At 37.0% G+C, this 24,342-nt stretch overlaps 1 protein-coding gene across 13 annotated transcripts in view; it reads left to right on the forward strand.

Annotated features, from left to right (window-relative positions):
* Positions 1–24,342, forward strand: part of LOC138751556 (retinoic acid receptor beta) — a 942,630-nt gene that overhangs the window by 686,155 nt on the left and 232,133 nt on the right. The window contains exon 1 of one of the 13 annotated variants that reach the window (XM_069913992.1): positions 17,599–17,693. The exons of the other annotated variants lie outside the window; for them this stretch is intronic. The gene's annotated coding sequence lies outside the window, so the exon portion shown is untranslated. Of the gene's footprint in view, positions 1–17,598; positions 17,694–24,342 lie in introns of those variants that run through there. 13 annotated transcript variants of the gene reach the window in all.

Genomic DNA, 24,342 nt, shown 5'->3' on the forward strand with positions numbered 1-24,342 from the left:
CAATCACCTCTAAGTTAGAAGGTTAAAGGTTCAAGTGCTTTTATAAGTTGACCACTAATGATGCCATATTGAAAAAAGTGTGTGTTGTGCTGTCAGGTGGCATTTGTTGAAGCCAACATGTATTGAGAACGGCTTTTGTATCAGTTGATAAAGCCATAAATGACGCAGCATTTGTTTCATGAGCTCATGACTACTTTAACAAGTGGTAATTAAGAATTGTCCAGCAATATTTGAAGAACAGAGGATGCTCTTGATTTCTCTTCGAGGAAAACATTTCCAAAAACAGATTTAATAAGTTTCTGTTCATAGAACCTTCTGTTAAAAATGGCTATAGTGTATCCCCTGCAACAACAATGGAAAAATTAATAAATAACTTCTGAAATTCTTTGACTTTTTATTGGGAACATGACAATGTTGTTCATAAATCCTTTCTACCTATTGACAATCTCAAATTGAACCTCAGAATGCCATTTCAAAGAGATGTTATTAGACTTGTAAAATTTTTAGAATCTTTTATTTGTTAAAGAAGTAATATTGTTATAGATATCCTATCTGTCCAATGTCCTCGCTGGCCAAATTGGTACATGGTGCAATGTGAAGCCTGTCTCTTCTGTATGACTCTATGAATTTACTCAGATTAGGAAGTTTCCACATTTAATTCCTGGATCTGCACTGAATTAACTGATTTCAGACTGAGATGTAATGAGGTCTACAACTGACATTACCATAATGAAAACATGCACTCGCTGTTGCTGCAAGGCTGTTGGTTCAATTTGTCTGGATAACTCCTGGAGACATCTGTCACACATTTAGTGTGATGAATGGCCTCATACTGTGCTGTTCTGTCATTCTAAAACTGTGTCCAATAATTTGTGGACATCATTTGGATGACGCTCACTAATATAATATTGAGGGAGTACAACCATGTTACTGCTGTTGCCTGCAAGATGAACTGCTGAACAGGACTTCTGTATACCTAAAAATGATCTCATGGGACTATTTGTTCCTCCTGTCATTCTGCTTGACATTTATCCCTCAAACAGTAATAATGTGAAAGCATAATCTACTCATTTATTTATGTCTGTATCAGCTGCCATGTAACTACAAAAAAAATTCTTAAGTGTACAGGGGTAATTAGTGAGACTATACTAACACTATATGTATCCTTAATTTACTGGAAGTGTGGCCTCGTTTTTAATGACCCTTGGAAGTGTCAGCACTATTAACCAGTTCAAATAATAATAGTTAAGTTATAATACAGTGACACTCATAAGCTAAGCTTACTGGTAAAGAAGACAACTGTTTGGGGCATGGAGTTGTACAGCACTACTATGTTCTAAACATCAAAGTGCATTTTCAGTTTTTCACCCAGGCATAAACTTGGTGATGTAGATCAGAAAGTGGCTAAATTTTATTTTAATTGATCTTGATGGGAATTAATGTTAGATAGCTTTTACAATGGGGACGGGTTTTCGGTTGAATTTTATAAGGTATTTTATGATGATTTATCTAAAGTGTTTGGAGATGTGATACGACAGATTAATGAACATTACGATCTACCTGAATCATGCTCTTGTGCTTTAATTACTGTAATTCCTAAGAAGGATAGAGATCCGTTGAAGGTGTCTTCATATAGAGCAATTTCTTTGTTAAATGTAGACTATAAAATAATAGCTAAAGCATTAGCGAATCGATTGGCTAAATTTTTACCTAAGTTGATACATCTTGATCAAACAAGTTTCATAAAGAATAGATATGCTTCAGATAATATTCTTCGAGTGATTAGTTCGATTAATAAATATCGACAGTGCCCTGACCATCCGATGGTGATATCTCTCGATGCAGAAAAAGCCTTTGATAGAGTTGAATGGAATTTTTTATTTAAAGTTTTAGAGAAATTTAAGTTTGGTCCTTTTTTTTATTGGTTGAATTAAATCTTTATATAATAAACCAATAGTCAGGGTATTAACAAATGGTCAGATCTCGAAACCTTTTAAATTAACCCGTTCAACTCGACAAGGTTGTCCTTTGTCTCCAGCTTTGTTTGCGTTAGTAATTGAATCTTTAGCACAGCTGATATGACAAAATACACAGATACAAGGTATGAGAGTTTTAGATGAGGAGTATAAAATTAATTTATTTGCTGACGATGTATTGGAGTATTTAACAAAAGCAGCTCAGTCACTTTTACACTTGAAGGAGTGTTTAACACAATATGGATCTTTATCTGGATATAAAGTTAATTGGGAAAAAAGTGAAATTTTACCGATAGGTGAAGGAGATTATTCAGTTTATAAGAATATTATTAATTTGAAGTGGACTGATCGAATTAAATATTTGGGTATAAATGTGGATGTTGATTATCAATCTTTATATAAATTAAATTATATACCGTTAATGAAAAAAGATCAAAGCTGATTTGATTAAGTGGAAGGATCTTCCTATAAATTTAATTGGAAGAATAAATACAATTAAAATGAATATCCTTCCACGTATACAATATTTGTTTCAGTCAATTCCGTGTTTACTTCATAAGAATTTTTTCCGAGATTTAAATAAAATGGTTAGGGAATTTTTATGGAAGGGTAAATTTCCGAGAGTAGCTTTGAATAAATTAACTTGGAAATGTGCTTTAGGAGGATTACGTTTATCTCATTTTCAAAATTATTATGAGGCAGCTCAATTTAAATTTATTAGTTCTTTAATGGATTTGGAACGGCCCCCTAGTTGAGCTAAAATTGAAATGGTGAATATTTTTGAATTTGAAATACATCTATTTTTGTTTCGGTGGAATTTGAATTTATTACAACAATATAATGTGCCCATGCTAAAGCATTTAATGAAGTTATGGATGAGGAAAAATAGAATGATAGGTTCTAAGGGTAAATTATTGACTTTAACACCGTTATATAATAATCAACTTATTCCTTTTTCAATGCATAATCAATGTTGATTACATTGGAAATCTAAAGGTATAAAAAATTTGGGGGATTGTTTTAAAGAAGGTAAATTTTTATCTTTTAATCAAATGAGGGAAGATTTTGGTATTAATGAGAATTCTTTATTCGTTTATTATCAACTTCGATCTTTAGTAAAACAAATATTTGGTAGAGATATGATTTTACCTAAATTGACTAAATTTGAATCTTTTCTTGTGATTGTACCAAAGAAGGGATATATTTCATTGATGTATCAAATATTACAGGAGAGTGCGGAAAAAAGGGATGGGATAGATCGAAGATTAAATGGGAAAAGGATATTAATCTTACTTTTTCTGAGGATGACTGGTTAGATATTTGTCATGATAGTGTTACTAGATTGATAAATGTTCATTATGCAATGGTTAATTATAATTTTTTACATCAATTGTATTTAACACCTGAAAAGTTTTTAAAAAAATATGGTTTTAGTGAATCAGACTCTTGTTTTAGATGTGGTAATTCGGTTGGAACTTTTTTTCATGCTGTTTGGTTATGTGTACATATACAATCTTTTTGGAAAGTAATTCAATTGTTTTTGGAACATTTGTATAAGATTAAAATACTTTTAGACCCGGCAATATTTTTGTTGGGTGAGTTGAAGCCTTTGAAAGATTTGGGATTAGATACATTTCAGATTGCTTTTATATATTTAGCTTTATCTGTAGCAAAAAAATGTATAGCAAGTACATGGAAAAATGCTAATGTGATTGATATTAATAGATGGCATAATGGGATAAAAACTAGTTTGGTAATGGAAAAAATCATATATTTTACATGATAATTATTCATTTTTCTTAATAAGTGGTCTTTATATTCAGAATATTTACATTTAAATTTACTTTGATTAGATTTTAATAAATATATTTTAGTTTATATTTTAGTTTTTTTTTCTTTTTGGCTCTCCTAAAAAGGGCTGACTGAGAGGGGGAGGGGGGGGGGTTCTTCTTTTATTTTCTCTCTTTTCTTTTTTACATATATATATAAATTATTGTTCACAATATGTACTTTTTTTTACTGTATGTAATAACCTTGTTGAACAGATAAATAAAGTTGTGGGAAAAAAAAAGATAGCTTTTATAATGGGGAACCAAACTGCAATGCAATTTTATCCCAGAGCAATAAGTTGAAAAAGTGATTCAGTGTTATGGACAAAAAAGATAAATAAGGGGAGAAAGACAGAGGTGAATAATTGAAATCTATTTTCAGACCAAGAGTTAAAAATTCATTATGGTACATCTCTTACTGCAGTGCAGATAAACAGGATTTTTTTGTGCTTTTTATCCACGTGATCTGTCCTGCTAGTGCAGAATTTGAATGGCGTTTCTATTGATAAAAACTTGCTGGGACAATAGCTGCAAATGCATGATGCTTATGTTTTTCTTCAGTATTAAAGCACTGTCAGAAAGAGTAATACTCATGAAGTTTAAGGAAAGGGCATATAAAATTCATTACTAATATACTGAATAACTTTCCAGTGGCTCAGAATAAAAGCATTAGTTCCACTGATATTAAAACTGTAACCTGCCTCAGCCAAAGAATTCACAGACACTATTTAAGCCAAATGCTTTGATTTTATAATAGCAAATGTATTGTTTGATATATTGCTCTAAATTATGGAGGCATGTTATTATCATATCTTTTATACTGTGATAAGGCTGAAAACTTTAGTATGCGGTTAGAAACCACAATATCCATAAATTTCAGAAGAAAAATTGTGGTAGCCTCTTTGCTAAGTTGTATATTTTTGCAACAGATAATTTATTATGAAGCATTCATAGTTCCCTTGTCCTTCTTGCTGTTAGCCAAAATAAAAGAAAAGAGTTTCACGAGTGCATGAATTAGATTACCACAGATATCGATGGACACATTGAATGCCAATGCTCACTACTCATGACCACACCCATCCACAGTTCTTTTTTCAGCTTGAAGACAATCAAGCAAGCTAAACCTCTGCATATGACAACCATCTTGCAAGGGGGTACAGGTTCCATTTAGAAGAAGGTCTCTAGGATCACATCCTAAGTCTCAAAACCCTAAATGCCCATGATAATTTATAAGATATCAGCATCTTATATAAATGTCTCCAATAGTCAGATGATTAAAAAGTAAAATTAAAAGAAAAATAAATTTACTTTAAAAAGTTAGGGTAAATCACCATATTGAAGTCAGCTTCTCACTGTAGCACTCACTGTTCTATCATTGATAAGTTCTACAGGTATGTGGAGTCTGACTTTTAGCTCATCTCTGAATTATGCCTTTTATCAAACAAGCATGGAGATCTAAATCACATGAAGAAACCATCAGAATCACCAGCTATCAGTCAGCATCATGTGGACCAATAACTTAATCAGAAGATTGAGGTGTTGTCACAAATATATGTATGCATACTAATTTTATGGATAAGTATATGCTTTAATGAACAGAAAGAGAGATCCTAATATTCTTCTATTCAGATACCTCTGATTGACTGCACCTCAGATTGTAAATTAGAATCACATTTTGATTTCTACAAAGAAATAGCAAGAAAATGAGAGTTAGATTGTTGCCATCACTTTTAAAATCACTTGCTGTAACATGAAAATTTATGTGCTCTCTGACAACACATAGCTGAATTGCTGAAGGAAGCATTGGCTATCACATTGGTGATTGTTACAGGATCAAATACTTCAGCAATGGAAGAATGTCTTAATGAAATTGTCAGACATAAGGAAAAGTACCAAAGGGCAAAATTAAGAAAATATTGAAAAAGTAAAGGAAATTAAGGCTGACTATAATCACACCTAATAGTTTTAAGATTCTAAGAACATTGTCAATGGAAGCTCCTTATACCCTCCTTATACCCTCCCTCTTGCACAAAAACTATGCAAAAGATATAAATGAGTTATAATGTTATATGAAGTATTGAAAAGAAAGAAGAAGCTGGAAGTACATTTTTAAATATTTACCCCTAAAATTTGCATATACGGGCTCCACGTATGCGAAAATGTAGCATATTTATTTCTTAAATTCTATGTAATTTTCTTAAATGGAATACACTTTTGAATTTCTGCATTCCATCTCTCCATACCTAAATATGCATTGATTCCCAAGTCACTGCAATACACTTCCATGCCACTGCTAATTTTATTTTGATAAATTTTGTTTGGTACATTGGTAATTTTAACCTAGATCTTGCTCCTTCTTTATTCCCCAACAAAAATAAGTTTGGGTTTTGTGGAAATACGGTGACAGTAACTTGTTCTAAAAAATTTCCTAAATCCACCCATAAAGGCCTTACTTTAGAAAATGACCAAAAAAACGTTCCTATCTCTTCGCCACATCTAAAATATTTATCTGATAAGTCTGATTTTATTCTATTCAACTTTTGCAGTGTTAAGTATAATTGATGCAGATAATTATATTGAATCAATTTATTACCTTACATTTATGATACTTGTCATACAATAACGACAAAAATCTGACCATCTTTTATCAATTGTGATATTTAGATCTACCTCCCATTTTTGTCTAGATTCATCCAATGTTTAATAGTACCGGTTTATAATAAAAAGTACATTGCAGAAATAAATTTCTTAGTATTACCTCTCCTGATTAAAAATTTCCAGCTCACTACAAGCGTTAAAAACATCGTTGGACTTAACTTTTCCTGGAAATATCCTCTCAATTGAAGGTAGCAAAAAAGAGTATTCCAGGTTATTGCATATTTATTCCTTAATTGTTGAAATGACGTCAATTGACCTTGTTCATAACAGTCTTCAATATTTTTAATGCCTTTATGAAATCAAATATTTAAAAATTGATTATCTTTAGTAACGATATAATATTAATTTGAATCAAAGGTGATGTACTTCCTTTTGCTCCAATTTTGTTATTTATCTTATTCTAGATAGTAATCAAATATTTCAAAATTGGTGCTTCTTTCAGGCTGGTTATTAACTTTGAATCCCATTTATATATAAATTCCTCTGCTAATTTCTCTTCTATTTTGACCCATGCTGGTTTTCTTGATCCCTCAAAAAAAAGGAGTAAGAAATCTCATTTGAGCCACTTGATAATAATTCTTAAAATTAGGAATATGTAAATATCCCAATTCATATTTCCATGTTAATCTTGCTATAGAAACTCATGATATTTTACTTTTCCAAAGGAATTTCCTTACATGTTTATTTAATCTTTAAAAAAAAACTTTTGTGGTAATAGTATTTGTAAGGTTTGAAAAGGTTATTGTATTTGAGGAAGAATATTAATCTTAATACAGTTAACTCTTCCTACTAACGATATTTAAAAAAAAATCTTCAAATTTTTAAGTAATGGTAAATAATTCATTTTATACAGATGGTTTAAATCATTAATCTACAATCTCTAAAAATTTAATTTCCTCTTTTGGCCATTTAAATTGAGCATTTCTTTGACAATGGCTGTAATTTCTTTATGTAAGGGGCATAATTTCACTTTTAACCAATTTATTTTATAATCTGAAATCTTATTCTTATAAATTTAAATGTAGTTTCCGTAATGAGGTCTCAGGTTCTGTCAGATATGTTAAAACATCATCTGAAAATAAACTAATTTTATACTCTTCCTGACTTACCTTGAACCCCTTAATTTCTGAGTCACTCCTAATTGCCTCTGTTAGTGGCTCTATAGCTGAAATAAACAGAGCTGGAGATAAGGGACAACCTTGTTTGCTAGATCTCATCAGTTGAAATGGAGTGGACATTTGCCCATTAGTGACTACTTTTGCTTTAGGGTAATTATATAGTGCCTTAATCCAGTTTATAAAAGTTTGACCAAACCCAAATTTAGTACTTTAAACAAAAAGTCCCTCTCCAGTCTATCAAATGCTTTTTCTCCATCGAGAGCTACTGCTACACTCAGGTTGTTAATTTCATGAGATTTTCCACCTCTTCTCTGGATTTCGAATCATCTTTGTTGCTGATGAGGCCAACTACTGTCATGTCATCTGCAAACAATAACTCTGTTGGATCTGGATCTGGCATTGCAGCTGTGGGTCAGTTGTCATGGCTATCCCTTGAGGTAGAGGATGATTGCCTTTGTTCCGTTGATCCTTCTGAGTGAAGACACCTATGCCTTTATTTGTTTAACATGTACTTAAGTTGCACTCCATGAACCATACATTACTTTACACATCAACCAATGAACCTCATTGGCATGGAATTCACAATGATTGGAGCTGATGGATTTGTTGCAGCCTTCTTGCACCTTAACAGCCTTGAGTTCAGAGGTCTTGATTGGATTGTTCTTTGTCAGAGATCTCAAGGGTGAGATCTTATTGCCATGGGTGACCCTACCAGGAGTATAGCTCCAGGTGGAGAACTCTCAGGATCACAGGACCACACAAGCTTCTCCACCATGACAAAATCACAATCCAAGGAGATGGGATCTCTTGTGAATGGTTAAAACCCTCCCCTCTATCGAGAACATCTACAGGGAACACTGCCTTGGGAGAGTAGCAGCAATCGTCAAGGATCCACACCACCCAGCACATGCTCTGTTTCTACTGCTATCATCAGGAAAGAGGTCTAGACTTGCACTGCCAGGTTCAGGAACAACTGCTACCTCTCCATCATCAGAATCCTCAACAACAAACTCAATTAGGGATTTATTTAAGGACTCTTACTTTTGCACTTTATTGTTTTTTTCCTTAATTGTTGAAATTGGCTGTGCCAATTTGTGTACATTTATTTTTTTGTTTACATGTGTAGTTGAGTCAGGTTTTTTTTTGCACAGCCAGTAAGCGGTAATTCTGCTTCACCCACAGGAAAAAAGAATCTCAGGGTTGTATGTGATATCATGAAATTAAATTTGAATCTTAAGGTGAATCTTCACATTGGACAACCACATTATTCAAGACATTAATCCAGTTAATCAATACTATATTGACTCAGGCAAATATATATCATGAAAACCAACATTACTCACAGCATAGTACTTTAAAAAAGCTTTAATCATACCCCTGTGCATTCTCCTTTAGTATCAACTCCAGCTTCCTTGCAACAAAAGCTCTCATACTACTTTGCTTTCTGCATTTCATAAACCAGAAACCAGGAATTTCACACCATTTAAAAAATACTTTTTTATGTTCTTTTTACTAAAGTGAATAATTTCACTATTTCCTATATTTACTCCACTACATTGTAATTAATTAGTGTCTCATTCATTTATACTATCTGTAGACAAGTGTATTATATTTGCATAATCTATGCAAAAGGCCATAAAATGTAAGGTCTCAAAAAAAATGAAATTGAAAATCCTTGTGCAATTTGGCAACACATAAAAATACAATGATGCATTCTATTCTTAGAGCACTACATGATTACACATTCAACGTATGACACCGCTAATTAATAGTAACTCACTTGACTGATGTGAATATTTATGCTAAATACCATGCAATAACAAGATTAATTCCTTCTCAAAAGCCTTTGTTTTAGTATGTTTGAAAAAAATATGCAGAAATAATTAGCCATGCCGAATGACCTCTTTGGAAAGGAAGACATTTCTTTATTGAAGGCTGGAAGAGGACAACTAAATTAGGTGTGGGGAGGTGTCTACGCCTAATAATTTCTGGAGAATCCACAAACAATTATTATACTTTGTAAAAGCAAGAACAGACCTTTGAAGGATTGTGTGCCTTCAGTAAATTTGAAAACTGGATGGCATCTTTATTACTTGCTCTACACTTGAATTTCTTCCTTGTTCCCTCAGTGGACGAAATTAGAAGTGATTATTTGGTGTTGTTCTGTGTTATTATGTCTTTGCAGCCTCTCCAACAAAATGTAGAAGGTAGTTTCTGCTCCTCTTTGTTGGTTTGGCCCATTCTTTCAAATACCCTGCAGAGACCCTTTCGCATCTTTGTCTTGGTTTCAGTCTATCAGTGTCTTCTCTGGACATAAATCTTGAATCAACTTTTCCAGTCCCACCACCCCAACCAAGGCAGCAGTAGGTGTCAAATATTTGGATGTTGGAAGTATCTCCAGCTCCAGCCTGGAACTAGCAGAGTGCACACATGTTCACTTTAATGGTCACCTGTGCAGACACTGACAAAAGCAGTACTTGCTCTACTTAGAGGGTGCAGTTGTAGTAGATTTGGGTTCCTATTTCAGTGTAAATATTTTAGAAATAGTTTCTGGATGAGGTTGAAGCTGGAGAAGTGTTTTATGTAAATATGGTTGTTTGCTGAAAGCCCTCCCCTTTTTCCCTCTAGAAAAGTAATGTACATAAACACGTGTCTTAGAACCATCCCATTCTGTTTTGACTTCTTTAATGCTAAACAACAGTAGAAATTGGTGCTTGTTGAATCCTAGCAACAGACAGGAGAAACAATTAGCAACTAACAAGGACTGCCTAAAGAAATCTCTTGGTGCCTGCCACATTGACCACCGCCAGTGGGCTGATCTCGCCTCAAACTGTGCATCTTGGCGCCTCACAGTTCGGCGGGCAGCAACCTCCTTTGAAGAAGACCGCAGAGCCCACCTCATTGACAAAAGACAAAGGAGGAAAAACCCAACACCCAACCCCAACCCACCAATCTTCCCTTGCAACCGCTGCAACCGTGCTTGCTTGTTCCGCATCGGACTTGTCAGTCACCACCGAGCCTGCAGCAGACGTGGACATTACCCCTCCATAAATCTTTGTCCGCGAAGCCAAGCCAAAGAGACAAGTATTGGTTGATCCCTTAAAATAGTACTCATTGTCTGCTGTTCCTTACCATGACTGCCTGTGAAGTTGCTTAGCTGAAGGACTGAGCTCCACAGTGGTGGTGCTGTCATTAAATCAATCTTATTTGACATCCACAATAACTGACAAAATTCTATTTTTGTGTCCAAAGACAGCCAAAGATTGAGCAACATCAAACTAAATTTCAGGCCAAATTGGTCTACCAGGAACAAAACCTGAACTTGCTTTGAATTTTTCTAAAAGTAATAATTATGGAGAAATCAATTTGGAGGTTCCTTAAAAGTGGCCATTAGCTTTTAATTTTAGATTGAAAAGTTAATTGGGTCATGGGTATAGCCCAGCATAAATTCAAATTAAAACAGAATTGCTAAAGTTTTTTTTCCCCTGGATTGATAAGAAACAGATTCTGAAGTCTAGAATTAAAAATAGGGCTGCCTTTGTTTCCCAACTTTAGGTGTCTTATAAATAAAAGCAGTATTGAATATACACTGAGGTATGTCGCAAATCTGTTCCTAATTACTTGTACTTTAGTTGAACTTTAGCGTTTCCTTTGACATAGTGCCTAATATATGCGAACTGCGTGTCTTTTTCTCTAACAGTGAATTCATAAAAAATCCTGTCTGACTTCTTTCTGTGCCAACAAAAACGAGGAAAATCAGAATGTTTTGACCAAATGCAACACTTTCTATATACTCTAATTAAATAAAATTGCTCTATTCCACATGAGGCTTGCAACTTAGTACTCTAATCTCCCCCTGGGTCTGAACAGGAAATGCCTTTTGCTTTACATCTTTCTTTTCTGGAGGCTATATAGTTTTTTTTCCTTTCTTTGTTCATTTTTTCCAATTTTTCGCCCTCTTCCAAAAAGTGCTATCTCTTATTGGGTGTAATTCTATGAACATGAGAAATTGTTCTATAGCATAGTACCTAGGGTGTTGGGAAGCTCCCCTTAAACCACACCATTCAGTGAATAATGAGTTCCAGATTCTGATTGCTGTCAACTACTAGCATTAAGACAGTGCTGATGGATATCAACTGACAACCACGGTTCCCACCATTTGTTCCCCCCACCTCCAAACCTCCATTGACTCCTCCATTCATTCCCCTTGTCCAAATAGTCTGATGGCAAATTTTGAAGTGTGACCATTTTAATGAGTAAACAATAAATCCTCGTAAAACAATATTGCAGAAAAAGATACTTTCTTTAAGAGAATGGGGAAAGTGAAGGAGAAAAATAAACAGAGTAATGTTTACCGGAAGGTTGTCAACAACAATGATCTGTTTTTTGATAAGATGTCAGGGGCGTAGCCAGGTTCTAAAGTTAGGGGAAGTGAGCACAAAAAAGGCTCATGACGCATATCAAATCATTTTAAATTCATTGCACATTTTTATTTTGTATTTAACATCATAACACGAGGAATATACGGTTTTAAAGGAAGGACGTACCCAGTAATTGTTATTTTGTATTTAAAATGTGTATTATTATTTTACAAAAGTCAGAGGAATTATGACTGCATCCATGGTAGGAGTTCAAGGAAAGTGCATTGACTAGGCTACGGGTGCCAAAGTGTTTTGGCTTGTAAATGCACGTTCATTTCTCTTACATGACACAAAATATTTCATAATTGTATTCTACATTTCACATTTCAATAATAGTGTGATTATGTATGAAACTTGCATATATCTGGGGTTATGACCCATGATATGAAAAAGATGGTTCCACGGGATCATCCAGCATCAGAGAGGAGGTGATGCTGGCACGGTTTGTTTTGATTTCCCAGATGCCAGGCTGCCAGCGGCCACCAGCGCATCACAGGAGACTGAGCACACAGTTCAAAACATCAGGACATTTGTTGAATGAAGTAATGAATGAATCCAGAAAGTTCTTCCAAGGCCAAGCCATAAGGTTAAAAAACTACCGAGGTTCGTCTTTTATTACTTTTATTTCTGTTGAAAAGGCGGCACTTTTGAAGAATTGTGCTCAGAGGGCATGGTCGCTCCCCTGCTCCCCCTCTAGCTACACCATTGCATACTGTAAAAACATTTCTCCATCCATTAAGATGCATGATCTTACCAATAAATCATCTAGAGGTAGGGCTTGTTTATCAAGCTAGTGTTCCATTTGATTTGTAGATGAAATGCACTCTAATTGAACCAAATCCACATTGACTCTTCACGTCGTCATAATTACTTACTGTCTAAAGAATTATTTATTTTAAAAGGAATTCAGATTTTGTATGGATATTATTGAAGTGAAAAAGGAGTTTTGGAAAATAAGATAAATTTGGCTCTTCCCTTTGCATTCAGAAAATGTTTCTTTGCATGAGGAAATCTATTTCATTTGAGAAATTGTATGTAAGTGTATTTTGGCCATATTTCCTTCAACTAGTCGTGGTTCCTGCAGGATGTTTGCACATGCAAGTACATATATGGCAGTTAAAGCTTGGAAACAGACTATTTGGCCAAAGCAATCTTTTATCAGCTTGCTCTTTTCATGGCAGCAAATGTTCAATTGCTTAGACGTGTTCAACTCCTTTTTCTTCATGTATCTATCCATTATAACCTTGAATGAACTCCACAGTTGCAGAATGATCATGCATAAAAAGATTTCTCCTACCTGCTGCTGTTGGTCACTTGCATTTAAAGAAGAGTCACAAGAGTCAAGCAGCCAGGGAAGTTGCCAGAATCTCTCGAGTATGAACTTCAGTGGTTATAAAAGTAATCAAAAGTGTGGTTGGGAAGGAAATACAAAGCTTTATGCCTTAGTTGTTCCCAGATTTCTCAAAACTAAAGTCTTTGCTCATCATGCGTCCAGGGTTCTCACTCGTAGTATCTTCTCAAATTCTGGTTTGTCTTTAAATAAACAAATTTTTGCACTCATTTATGCCAGATGAAATTCTGTATAATTAGAAATATATTCCTTACAAAAGATCTTGTGCCTTTTCTATAGAGTATGGAACCTAATAATTAGGATTTATATTCTTATATTCTGTAACTTGTGATATCAATAATTCTTAGGTTTTTGTCTAATTAATCTGATATGTGTTTACTCCTTGTCATGTCAGAATTAGTTTTCTTTTCAAGTGGACATTGAAGACTTTTTAAAAGTTGTTACTTAATCTGCTTCCACTATTCTTTTTGAAAGTACATCTTTGCACTAACTGTCATTTTACAGGAAACACAAGAAATCCCTGTGTGGGAATTTACCCATTTTTTTTGGAATATTGCAGCATGAAGTTGTTTAGTGCAGTTAAGGCAGAGATTGATAGGCATCTGAATAGTCAGGGTGTAACAGGTTGGGGAATGGGGCTGAGTGAGAGAGTGGATCAATTCACAATGGAATGGCGGAGCAGACTCGATGGGCCATATGGCCTACCTCTGCTCCCACATCTTATGGTCTTATGGGAAAGAGCTTTCATTGGAACATAAATTTTACTGTAATTTGTTAGTATGTGTTTTCAGCTGCTGTGATCTTCATTGTGCAGGGGCATTGTCATTATAGATAGCAAAATCAAATAGTTTTATGACATTAAATTCCATAATGAAGTTAAAGATAACAGTATTAAATGGAGCTAATTTCACAGGTCCATTTATTAGTAATATACATGATCAAATTTAGAGTGACTATGTGGTAAACAATAGAGATTGCAGAGGCTAGAAAACGAGTACACATGAAGTAAAAACCTTCATCAGGAATGAATGAGTCACTAATCTGTTAAACAGGAAAAATCCCTATACTCTACTACAACTTTTGTTCAAGTTAACATAAGAAATGTGTAAAGTAGACATTAAAATTGGATGAAAAAGCTATATTTGAGTTAAAAACATAAAAATCATGGAGAAACTGAACAGGTCTCACAGAGTCCATAAGAAGTAAAAATATATAATGGACGTTTCAAGCCTGAGTCCTTTGTCAAGGTATGAGCAAAAAGCAGACAGGCACCTGAATAAAAAGGCTGGGGTAGGAGGGAAGAAAGGACGGGGCAGGAGCCCAGACCAACAGACAAATGTATAGGAGAACAGGAGTTGAAAGGTGAGAATTGATCAAGGAAGGGAGGTGTCTGTGAATGCAGAGCTGGAGAAAGGAGACAGAAGGAAAGGGAAAGATAAATTTGGCTCTTCCCTCTGCATTCAGAAAATGTTTCTTTGCATGAGGAAATCTATTTCATTTGAGAAATTGTATGTAAGTGTATTTTGGCCATATTTCCTTCAACTAGAGGAAAGGAGACATTGGGAAAGATGTGGGTTTGGGGCTAATGGAAATTAGAGAAGTCAGTGTCAATACCCTCCAGTTGGAGGGTGGCCAGACAGAATATGAGATGCTGTTCCTTCAATGTAGATGTGGTCTCAGATTGGCAGTGCATGAGATGATGGACAGACATGTCGGCAAGGGAATGAGGTGGGAAATTGAAATGGGTGGTCACTGGGAGATCCACGCTATTACAGCAGAGGCGAGGTATTCAATGAAGTGATCTCCCAGTCTGCATCCAGTCTCTCCGATGTAGAGGAGAAAACAATGGGAGCACCGAATGCAGTAGATGACCATTGCAGATTCACAAGTAAAGTGTTGCTTCACTAGGAAGGTCTGTTTTATGCCCCAAATGGTGGTGAGGGAGGAGGTGTGGCTGCAAATGGAGCCCCTACTGCAGTCACAGAAATCAGTGCTAAGGGGGCGATTGGTGGGGTGGGAGGAGTGGATGAGGGAGTCATGGAGGGAGCAGTCCCTGCAGAAGGTGGAGAGAGGAGGAGAAGGGAAGATGTGTCTGATGGTGGTATCACACAGCAGAAGAATCAGAATATATTCTCATGAACATGTCACAAAATTTGCTTTGTGGCAGCATTACAGGTGCAAATAATGTCATAAATTAGATTTCAAAAATAAATGATTAGTGCAAGAAAATAGGATAAAGTGAGGTAGTGTCTGTGGTTCATTGTCCATTTAGAAATCTATGGCAGAGGGGAAGAAACTGTACTTGAGCTGCTGAGTGCTCATCTTCAGGCTCCTGTACCTTTCTCCTGATGGTAACAGAGTGAAGAGGGGATGACCTGGGTGGTTAGGGTCCTTGAGGATAGAGGCTACTTTCTTAAGACACCACCTCTTGTAGAATGGAGTGAAGGCTGGAGTCTGTGATGTTGCAGGCCGAATTAACAACTCTCTGGAGTTTTTTCCTGTCCTATACATTAGCGCCTCCATAACAGACAGTGATGCAACTAGTCAGAATGCTTTCCACAGTACATCTGTAGAAATTATTGAGACTTTCAGTGACATACCAAATCTCAAACTCCTCACAAAGTATAGCCTCTGATGAGCCTTCTTCATGATTGCATTGACATGGAGGTCCCAGGACAAATTCTAAGAGATGCTGACACCCAGTAATTTGAAGTTTTTGACCCTCTCCACTGTTGACCCCTCTGAGAGGACTGGTTAATGTTCTCCTGACTTCCTCCTGAAATCCACTATCAGCTCCTTGAGTGCAATGTTGTTGTTGTGATATCATTCAACTAGCTGATCTATTTCCTACTTGCCATCTGTGATTCTGTCGAAGACCGTTGGATCATTGGCAAATTTTTAAAATGGCCTTTGAACTTTTTTCTATCCACGCAATCTTGGGTGTAGATTGAGTAGAGCAGTGGGCTAGGCATGCATTCTTGAGGTGTGCCTGTGTCGATCGTCATTGAGAAGGAGACATTGTTTCTAATTCATTCTGACTGTCATCTTCCAATGAGGAAGTCAAGGATCAAGTAGCAGAGAGAGTGCAGAGGCCCAGGGTTTGGAGCTTGTTGACTTGCACTGAGGGAATAATGGTGTTGAAAGCTGAGCTGTAGTTGATGATGTGCTGCTGTTGTCTAAATGATCTAGGGCTAAGTGAAGAGACAATGACATTGTATCTGCTGTGGAGTGATTGTGACAATAGGTGAATTGCAATGGTTCCAAATCTTTACTTAGTTCATGTTAATTCTGGCCATGACCAACCTCTCAAAGCATTTCATGCAGTAGATGGGACGATAGTCATTGAAGCAGCTCACTCTGCTCTTCTTGGGCACTGAGATGATGGAAATTGTGGAAGATAATATGTTGGATGGAGAGGCTGTGGGGTGGTAAATGAGCAGAATCCTCTCCTTGTGTGTGGGAGCAGAATGGGCCAGGGCAGATGTGTTAACATCTTTTGCCTGTTGGCCTGTACTCTTCCCCCTGTCCATCCTTCCCTTCTCCCCAGCCTTTTAATTCAGGCACCTTCCTGCTTTTTACTCGAACCTTGAAGAAGGGCTCAGGTCCAAAATCTCGGTTATCTATCTTTACCTCCTATGATGCTTCATGACCTGCTGAGTTCCTCCAGCATTTGTGTTTTGTCTACAATCACAGTATCTGCAGACTTTCGTGATTCACCCTAGCTACATTTGAGTGCCCAGATGGTTGACTTATTGCTAGAGGATAGTTCAATTTTCCCTAGTATTCAAACTGAAGTCAAGAAGCATGGCAAATATAAATAGCATGATTGCTTGAAAGCTGTACTGTGTATTGGTCCTGTAAGTACAGTACTCAAGTTCCCAAAGCCAGGCAGAGACTAAGTAGGTATAATCCACCACTGCCCGCATTCAAATATATAAAGCCAATATACTATCATAGCACAAATGCAGCAGTTTTGCTTGTTAGGCTTTTGGCAATGTTGGTCATGTGATTGGAGCAAGGTACATGGCCACTTTAGAACAGGAACAATTAAGCCTCGCTCATTTTTTAATTAGATCATGGCTTATCTAATTTCTCAATAGACTAATAAAATTTTCAATTCCCACTCTTCTCTGAGAACAAAATATACCAGTTTGAAGATAATTGTATGTCATAGATCTAGATCCATGAAAAAATGAGATAAACTCATTTAAGAAAGAATTCTTTTGTCAGCAGGGAGAAGCTTTCATCCCATCATGTGGGCTGGATTTGAGCCCAATGATAAAGGCACTATTGAGGCTCTTGGAATACTTGTGTGTATGTAGAAAGAAGAGAAGCAGCAGGTGGGAAAGTAAAGCTTAGACTGATCAAACCCTACAGAAAATTGCTTTTTATCAGTGTTAAACCTCTGTCAGTGTCTAGTATGATATCTCACAGTATTCATGTATTTGGATCTGGTAATTATTAGAATCTATCAGTTCTACAAGGCAAGTTCCATGATTAGAGGCTATCAAGTCATTTTACTCATGGAACCAGAGAGAATGGCTGAAGTACAGGATTCATACCTTGCATTATTCTTCTCTCAACAAAGGAAGGTGTCATTCAGATTCTGGATGAGCATTCAAGGTTGTCATTGAAAAGGTTAGTTGCACTTGAAATGGAAACAACGACTGGTCCAGTTTGCATGCATCTGAAATTACTGAGGGAAGCAAAGAAGGATATTGCTGAAGCCCTGGCCATAATCTTCCAAACAATTATGGATTCAGAGATTCTGCAGAATATTGCACCTTCATCCATAAAGGGCCCAAACATTATGAAAAAGCAGTCAGTTTGATCTTAGTGGTGGGAAAAGTTCCAGAAATGATAATCGGGAATCGAATGAGCAGTCACTTAGAAAAGTGAGGACTGATTAGAGGAAATCAACTCTGATTTGTTAAAGTTTAATCATGTCTAACTAATTTGACAATTTATTTTGATGAAGTAGCAGAAGGATCAATAAAGGAAATGCAGTTGGCATTGTAGACAATGACTTCCAAAAGAAATATTATAAGGTGTCACATAATTGGCTTGAAATTAAGATTGAATGTCATGAGATAAGAGTCCACAAAGGCATTGATGTAAAATTGGCTAAGTTACAGGCCACAGACAGTAGCAGTGAAAGACAATAAAAGATATTGGAAAATGTTGGAAATTTGCGGCAGATTAGGCAGCATTGATGGAAAGAGTAACTGAATTGATATTTTCAGGATGAAGGTCCTATAAAAACTTAGAAAGAGAGGCAAAAAAAATTGTTTCTAATAACCAAATAACTATATAACCACTTACAGCACAGAACAGGCCAGTTCGGCCCTACTAGTCCATGCCGTAACAAATCCCCACCCTCCTAGTCCCACTGACCAGCACCCGGTCCATACCCCTCCAGTCCTCTCCTATCCATGTAACTATCCAGTCTTTCCTTATATGTAACCAATGATCCCGCCTTGACCATGTCTGTCAGAAGCTCATTCCACATCCCTACCACCCTTTGCGTAAAGAAATTTCCCCTCATGTCAAGAGGAAAAGATTGGTGAAATCCAGAGTAGGTCCCTTGCAGTCGGAATCAGGGGAATATATAATGGGGAATAAGGAAATGGCAGACCAATTAAATTCTTACTTTAGTTCTGTTTTCACAAGAGAGGATACAAATAACCTCCCAAGGATGTTGGGAAACATAGAGACTAATGCAAGGGAGGAACTGAAAGAAATCAGTATCTCTAAGGACATGGTCTTGGGGAAATTGATGGGATTGAAGGCAGATAAATCCCAAGGGCCTGATAATCTACATCCTAGGGTACTTAAGGAAGTGGCCATTCAGATAGCAGATGCTTTAAGAATTATTTTCCAGAACTCGATAGACTCAGGATCAGTACCCATGGATTGGAGGGTAGCTAATGTTACCCCACTATTTAAAAAGGGGGGTAGAGAAAAAGCAGGGAATTATAGGCCGGTGAGCCTTACATCAGTAGTGGGCAAAATGATGGAATCCATTATTAGCAGAGAAGGGATCGGACGGAGTCAACATGGATTTACAAAAGGTAAATCATGCTTGACAAATCTATTGGAATTCTTTGAGATGGTGACAGGTAAAATAGATGGGGGAGAGCCAGTGGATGTGGTGTACCTGGACTTCCAAAAGGCCTTCGATAAGGTCCTGCATAAATGACTGGCTTCCAAAATTAAGGCTCATGGGATTGGGGGAAAAGTATTGATGTGGATTGAGAACTGGCTGGCAGGTAGAAGACAGAGAGTTGGGATAAATGGCTCGTTTTCTGAGTGGCAGGCGGTGACCAGTGGGGTGCCACAGGGATCTGTACTGGGACCCCAGCTGTTCACAATTTACATTAATGATCTGGATGAGGGGATTGAATGTAATATCTCCAAATTTGCAGATGACACTAAGCTAGGAGGGGTTGTGTGCACGGAAGAGGGGGTCAGGAAGCTCCAGTGTGATTTGGATAAATTGAGGGACTGGGCAGATACATGGCAAATGGACTACAATGTGGATAAATGTGAGGTTATCCACTTTGGTAATACAAACCGGAGGGCAGATTACTATTTGAATGGCAATAGATTAAAAGATGGGGAAGTGCAGAGAGACCTAGGGGTACTTGTACACCAGTCTCTGAAGGCGAGCATGTAGGTACAGCAGGCGGTTAAAAAGGCAAATGGTATGTTGGCCTTCATATCAAGAGGGTTTGAGTATAGGAACAAGGATACCTTACTGCAGCTGTACAGGGCCTTGGTGAGACCCCACCTGGAGTATTGTGTGCAGTTTTGGTCACCTTATCTAAGGAAGGATGTTCTTGCAAAGGAGGGAGTGCAGAGTCGATTCACCAGGCTGATACCTGGAATGGCAGGAATGACTTATGAGGAAAGATTGCGCAAATTGGGATTGTACTCACTGGAGTTTAGAAGATTGAGAGGGGATCTCGTAGAGACATATAAAATTCTGACAGGACTGGACAGAATGGATGCAGATGGGATGTTTCCAATGATGGGAAAATCCAGAACCTGGGGCCATGGTTTGAGGATAATAGGTCCTAATAATTTAGGACCGAGATAAGGAGGAATTTCTTTACCCAGAGGATGGTGAATCTGTGGAATTCATTGCCACAGAGGGCAGTAGAGGCAGGTTCATTAAATCTATTTAAGAGGGAATTAGATCTATTTCTTCAGTATAAAGGCATTAAAGGTTACGGAGAGAAGGCGGGGACGGGGTACTGAACTTTAAGATCAGCCATGATCTCGTTGAATGGCGGAGCAGGCTCGAAGGGTCGAATGACCTACTCCTGCTCCTATCTTCTATGTTTCTATGTTCCCCTTATAATTTTCCCCCTTCAATCTTAAACCATGTCCTCTAGTTTGAATCTCCCCCACTCTTAATTGAAAAAGCCTATCCACGTTTACTCTGTCTGTCCCTTTTAAAATCTTAAACCCCTCTATCAAGTCCCCCCTCAATCTTCTACGCTCCAGAGAAAAAAGCCCCAGTCTGCACAACCTTTCCCTGTAACTCAAACGTTGAAATCCTGTCAACATTCTCGTGAACCTTCTCTGCACTCTCTCTATTTTGTTTATTTCTTTCCTATAATTTGGTGACCAAAACTGTACACAGTACTCCAAATTTGGCCTCACCAATGCCTTGTACAATTTCATCATAACCTCCCTACTCTTAAATTCAGTACTCCGATTTATGAAGGCCAACATTCCAAATGCCTTCTTCACCACACCATTTATCTGAGTATCAGCCTTGAGGGTACTATTTGTTGCTCTGCACATCTCAATAACCTACCATTTAATACATATGACCTATTTAGATTTTCCTTTCCAAAATGTAACACCTCACTCTTATCTGTATTAAATTCCATCGGCCATTTCTCAGCCCACACCTCCTGCCTTCCTAAATCACCTTTTAATCTACGGTAATCTTCCTCACTGTCCATAACACCACCAATCTTTGTATCATCCGCGAGAGGTTGGCAATTATTGACTAGGACAAAGGGAATATATATGATACGGTGAGAGTGAAGTTGCAATGACCAACAATTAACACCTTTTGTTGGTCTGGACTCCTCTCCCGCCCAGTCTTCAGTCTTTATTCTTATGCATTCTCGTAATTTGCTTATTCCTTGAAGAAGGGCTCAGGCCTGAAACATCGATAATATATCTTTACCTCCTATGGATGCTGCGAGACCGGCTGAGTTCCTCTTCAGCATTTCTGTGTGTTTTTACTCTTGCATTAAGTCAGTATGGAACATGATGATCTAAATAACTTCTCCTCCACCCCCTTCATGCTCAACCATTTTGCAATTCAATTTTTGTGTTTTGTAGTAAAAGGCAATGCTGGAGAAATCAGCAGGTCAAACAGTTTCCTTTCTAATTTTTCTTTGGCTTGGCTTCGTGGACGAAGATTTATGGAGGGGTATGTCCACGTCTGCTGCAGGCTCGTTGGTGACTGACAAGTCCGATGCGGGACAGGCAGGCATGGTTGCAGCGGTTGCAAGGGAAAATTGGTTGGTTGGGGTTGGGTGTTGGGTTTTTCCTCCTTTGTCTTTTGTCAGTGAGGTGGGCTCTGCGGTCTTCTTCAAAGGAGGTTGCTGCTCTCCGAACTGTGAGGCGCCAAGATGCACGGTTGGAGGCGATATCAGCCCACTGGCAGTGGTCAATGTGGCAGGCACCAAGAAATTTCTTTAAGCAGTCCTTTTATCTCTTCTTTGGTGCACCTCTGTCTCGGTGGCCAGTGGAGAGCTCGCCATGGAACACGATCTTGGGAAGGCGATGGTCCTCCATTCTGGAGACATGACCCACCCAGCAAAGGTAAAAATACATTACTGACCTTTCGGGCTTGAGCCCTTCATCAAGGTATGGAAAACTGTAGGCAGACATTCAAACAAAAGAGTAGGCACCTGCCGACATTTTCCCATAGTTCGGATGCCTGCCGACATTTTTCCATCCCCCTACTCTTTTTTTCTTCGGATGCATGCTGACAATATTCCATACCTTGATGAAGGCTTCCAGTATGAAAGGTCAGTTATATATTTTTACCTTTTCTATATAAAGGACACTGTTTGACCTACTGAGTCTGTCCAGCATTCTTTTTTCACTTTAATCATGGTGTCTACAGAGTTTTGGATTCTACTTCTGTGTTTTATTTGATTTCATGTTATCTTCTGTATATTTGACGTATAATAATATTTTACAGTTGTATATTCATTGTTTATTTAAGATTTAATTCAACTTTTTGCTCCTCCTATCATCTCTAACAAACCAGAATAAGATCTGGAGTTCAGATTGCTGAGACACTTGAGATCATTTAGTTCATAACCACCTCTTGACCTTCTGATGCTCAATCTCATCAACTCTCCTCTCAGTCGTGCTATTGAGGCAATAAAGCTCAATAAAAACTTGAGGAAAATTATTCCACTTCCCTTCCTTGAACTGTTTATGCCTAACTGGATAAATCCAGATTGAGTACTCACACCAGACCAATGAATTTAGCAATGAAATTAGGTGGAACATCACAGTTTCTGTCTTGGCTTTGATATAGAATCCAATAGAGTTTGAAATGTGGTCTAAATTAATGGTTTGATGGTGAAAGTTTCATGCCAGTAAAACTACATTATCATCAAATTGCAAATGAGTCAACTATATTGTAGATCTAGAACTTTCCATGTAATCAATTCCCAAGTGCCCATTCATTCTTTTTAATCAGATTTTCTAAATGGAATTGCTTTTAAATGAAAGCAAAGGTATTGAAATATGATGGAAAAGGGTCATCTATATTTCTGTGCAAACAACATGTGATTTTTAAAATGTGATACAAGCTGCTAATACAATTTTTTGAGTAATCATTTGATCCAAAGCATCAGAAATAAAATGTGATAGAATTAATCCACTTTGTGAATTGTCAAACACATTATTCTGTTTTTTAAAAATCCACTCTCTACTGCAAGTTAAAGTGTATCATATAGGTTTTTCTCACTTTGTACAAATTTATTCATATTTATATCTGTGAAAAATCAGTATTAATTTACATATGATTCTGTTGGAAAAAATAATGTGTTAGTCACATAGAAAACAAATGCGCAGCATTATTCTTGAACATAGTACAGTACAGCACAGTATGGGCTCTTCAGCCCACAATGATGTGTCAACCTAGGTAAAACCTATTCCATAGCATTCAACCCTTCCCTCTTTCACAGCCCACAATTCAACACTTTTCTTCCATCCATGTGACTATCCAAGTATATTTTAAATGTCCCCATTGTACCAGGCTTTACCATCACCCCATGCCATGTATTTCAGGCACCTACTATTCTCTGTAAAAATCCTATCTTTGACATCTTTCCTAAACTTATCTTTATCCACCTTAAACCCACCTAATGGGTCTCAATAATCTTGTACATCTCTATTAAGTTGTCACTCCAAAGAGAAAAGCCCAAACTCGCTTAACCTTTCCTCATATCCAGGTCACACCCTGGTAAATAGCTTCTACATCAAAGCTTTCATATCTTCCTATAATGAGATGACTCGGACTCAAGTCAAGTCACCTTTATTTATTGCTCATACCATGTCACACAGTAAAGATGAGATAGTATTTTTCCAGGACCATGGTGCATATTTACATAAATATAAGAATATAAGTTAGAATAGAAATTAAGCACATTGAAAAAGGCAGGTAACGGCAGGCCATTTGGTTGAAAGTTTAGTAGGAAAAATGCTTGAAGAAATAGACATCAGATGCAGCATGGATTTAAGAAGGGCATGCTATGTTTGACAAATTTGATGAAGTTCTTTGAGGACTCCTGTGTATTTGCAAAACCGAGATCTGGATATGTTTATCAATGCATCAAAAAATTTCAACCTGAACATCACGTGGCAGTGAGCGGGAGGTTTGAGCTAGTGGAGTTGTTCTAGTGAACCGGTGCGGACTTGAAAGGCTGACATGGCCTGTTT

This window comes from Narcine bancroftii, chromosome 1 (assembly GCF_036971445.1).
Source record: "Narcine bancroftii isolate sNarBan1 chromosome 1, sNarBan1.hap1, whole genome shotgun sequence".
Lineage (NCBI taxonomy): Eukaryota > Metazoa > Chordata > Chondrichthyes > Torpediniformes > Narcinidae > Narcine > Narcine bancroftii.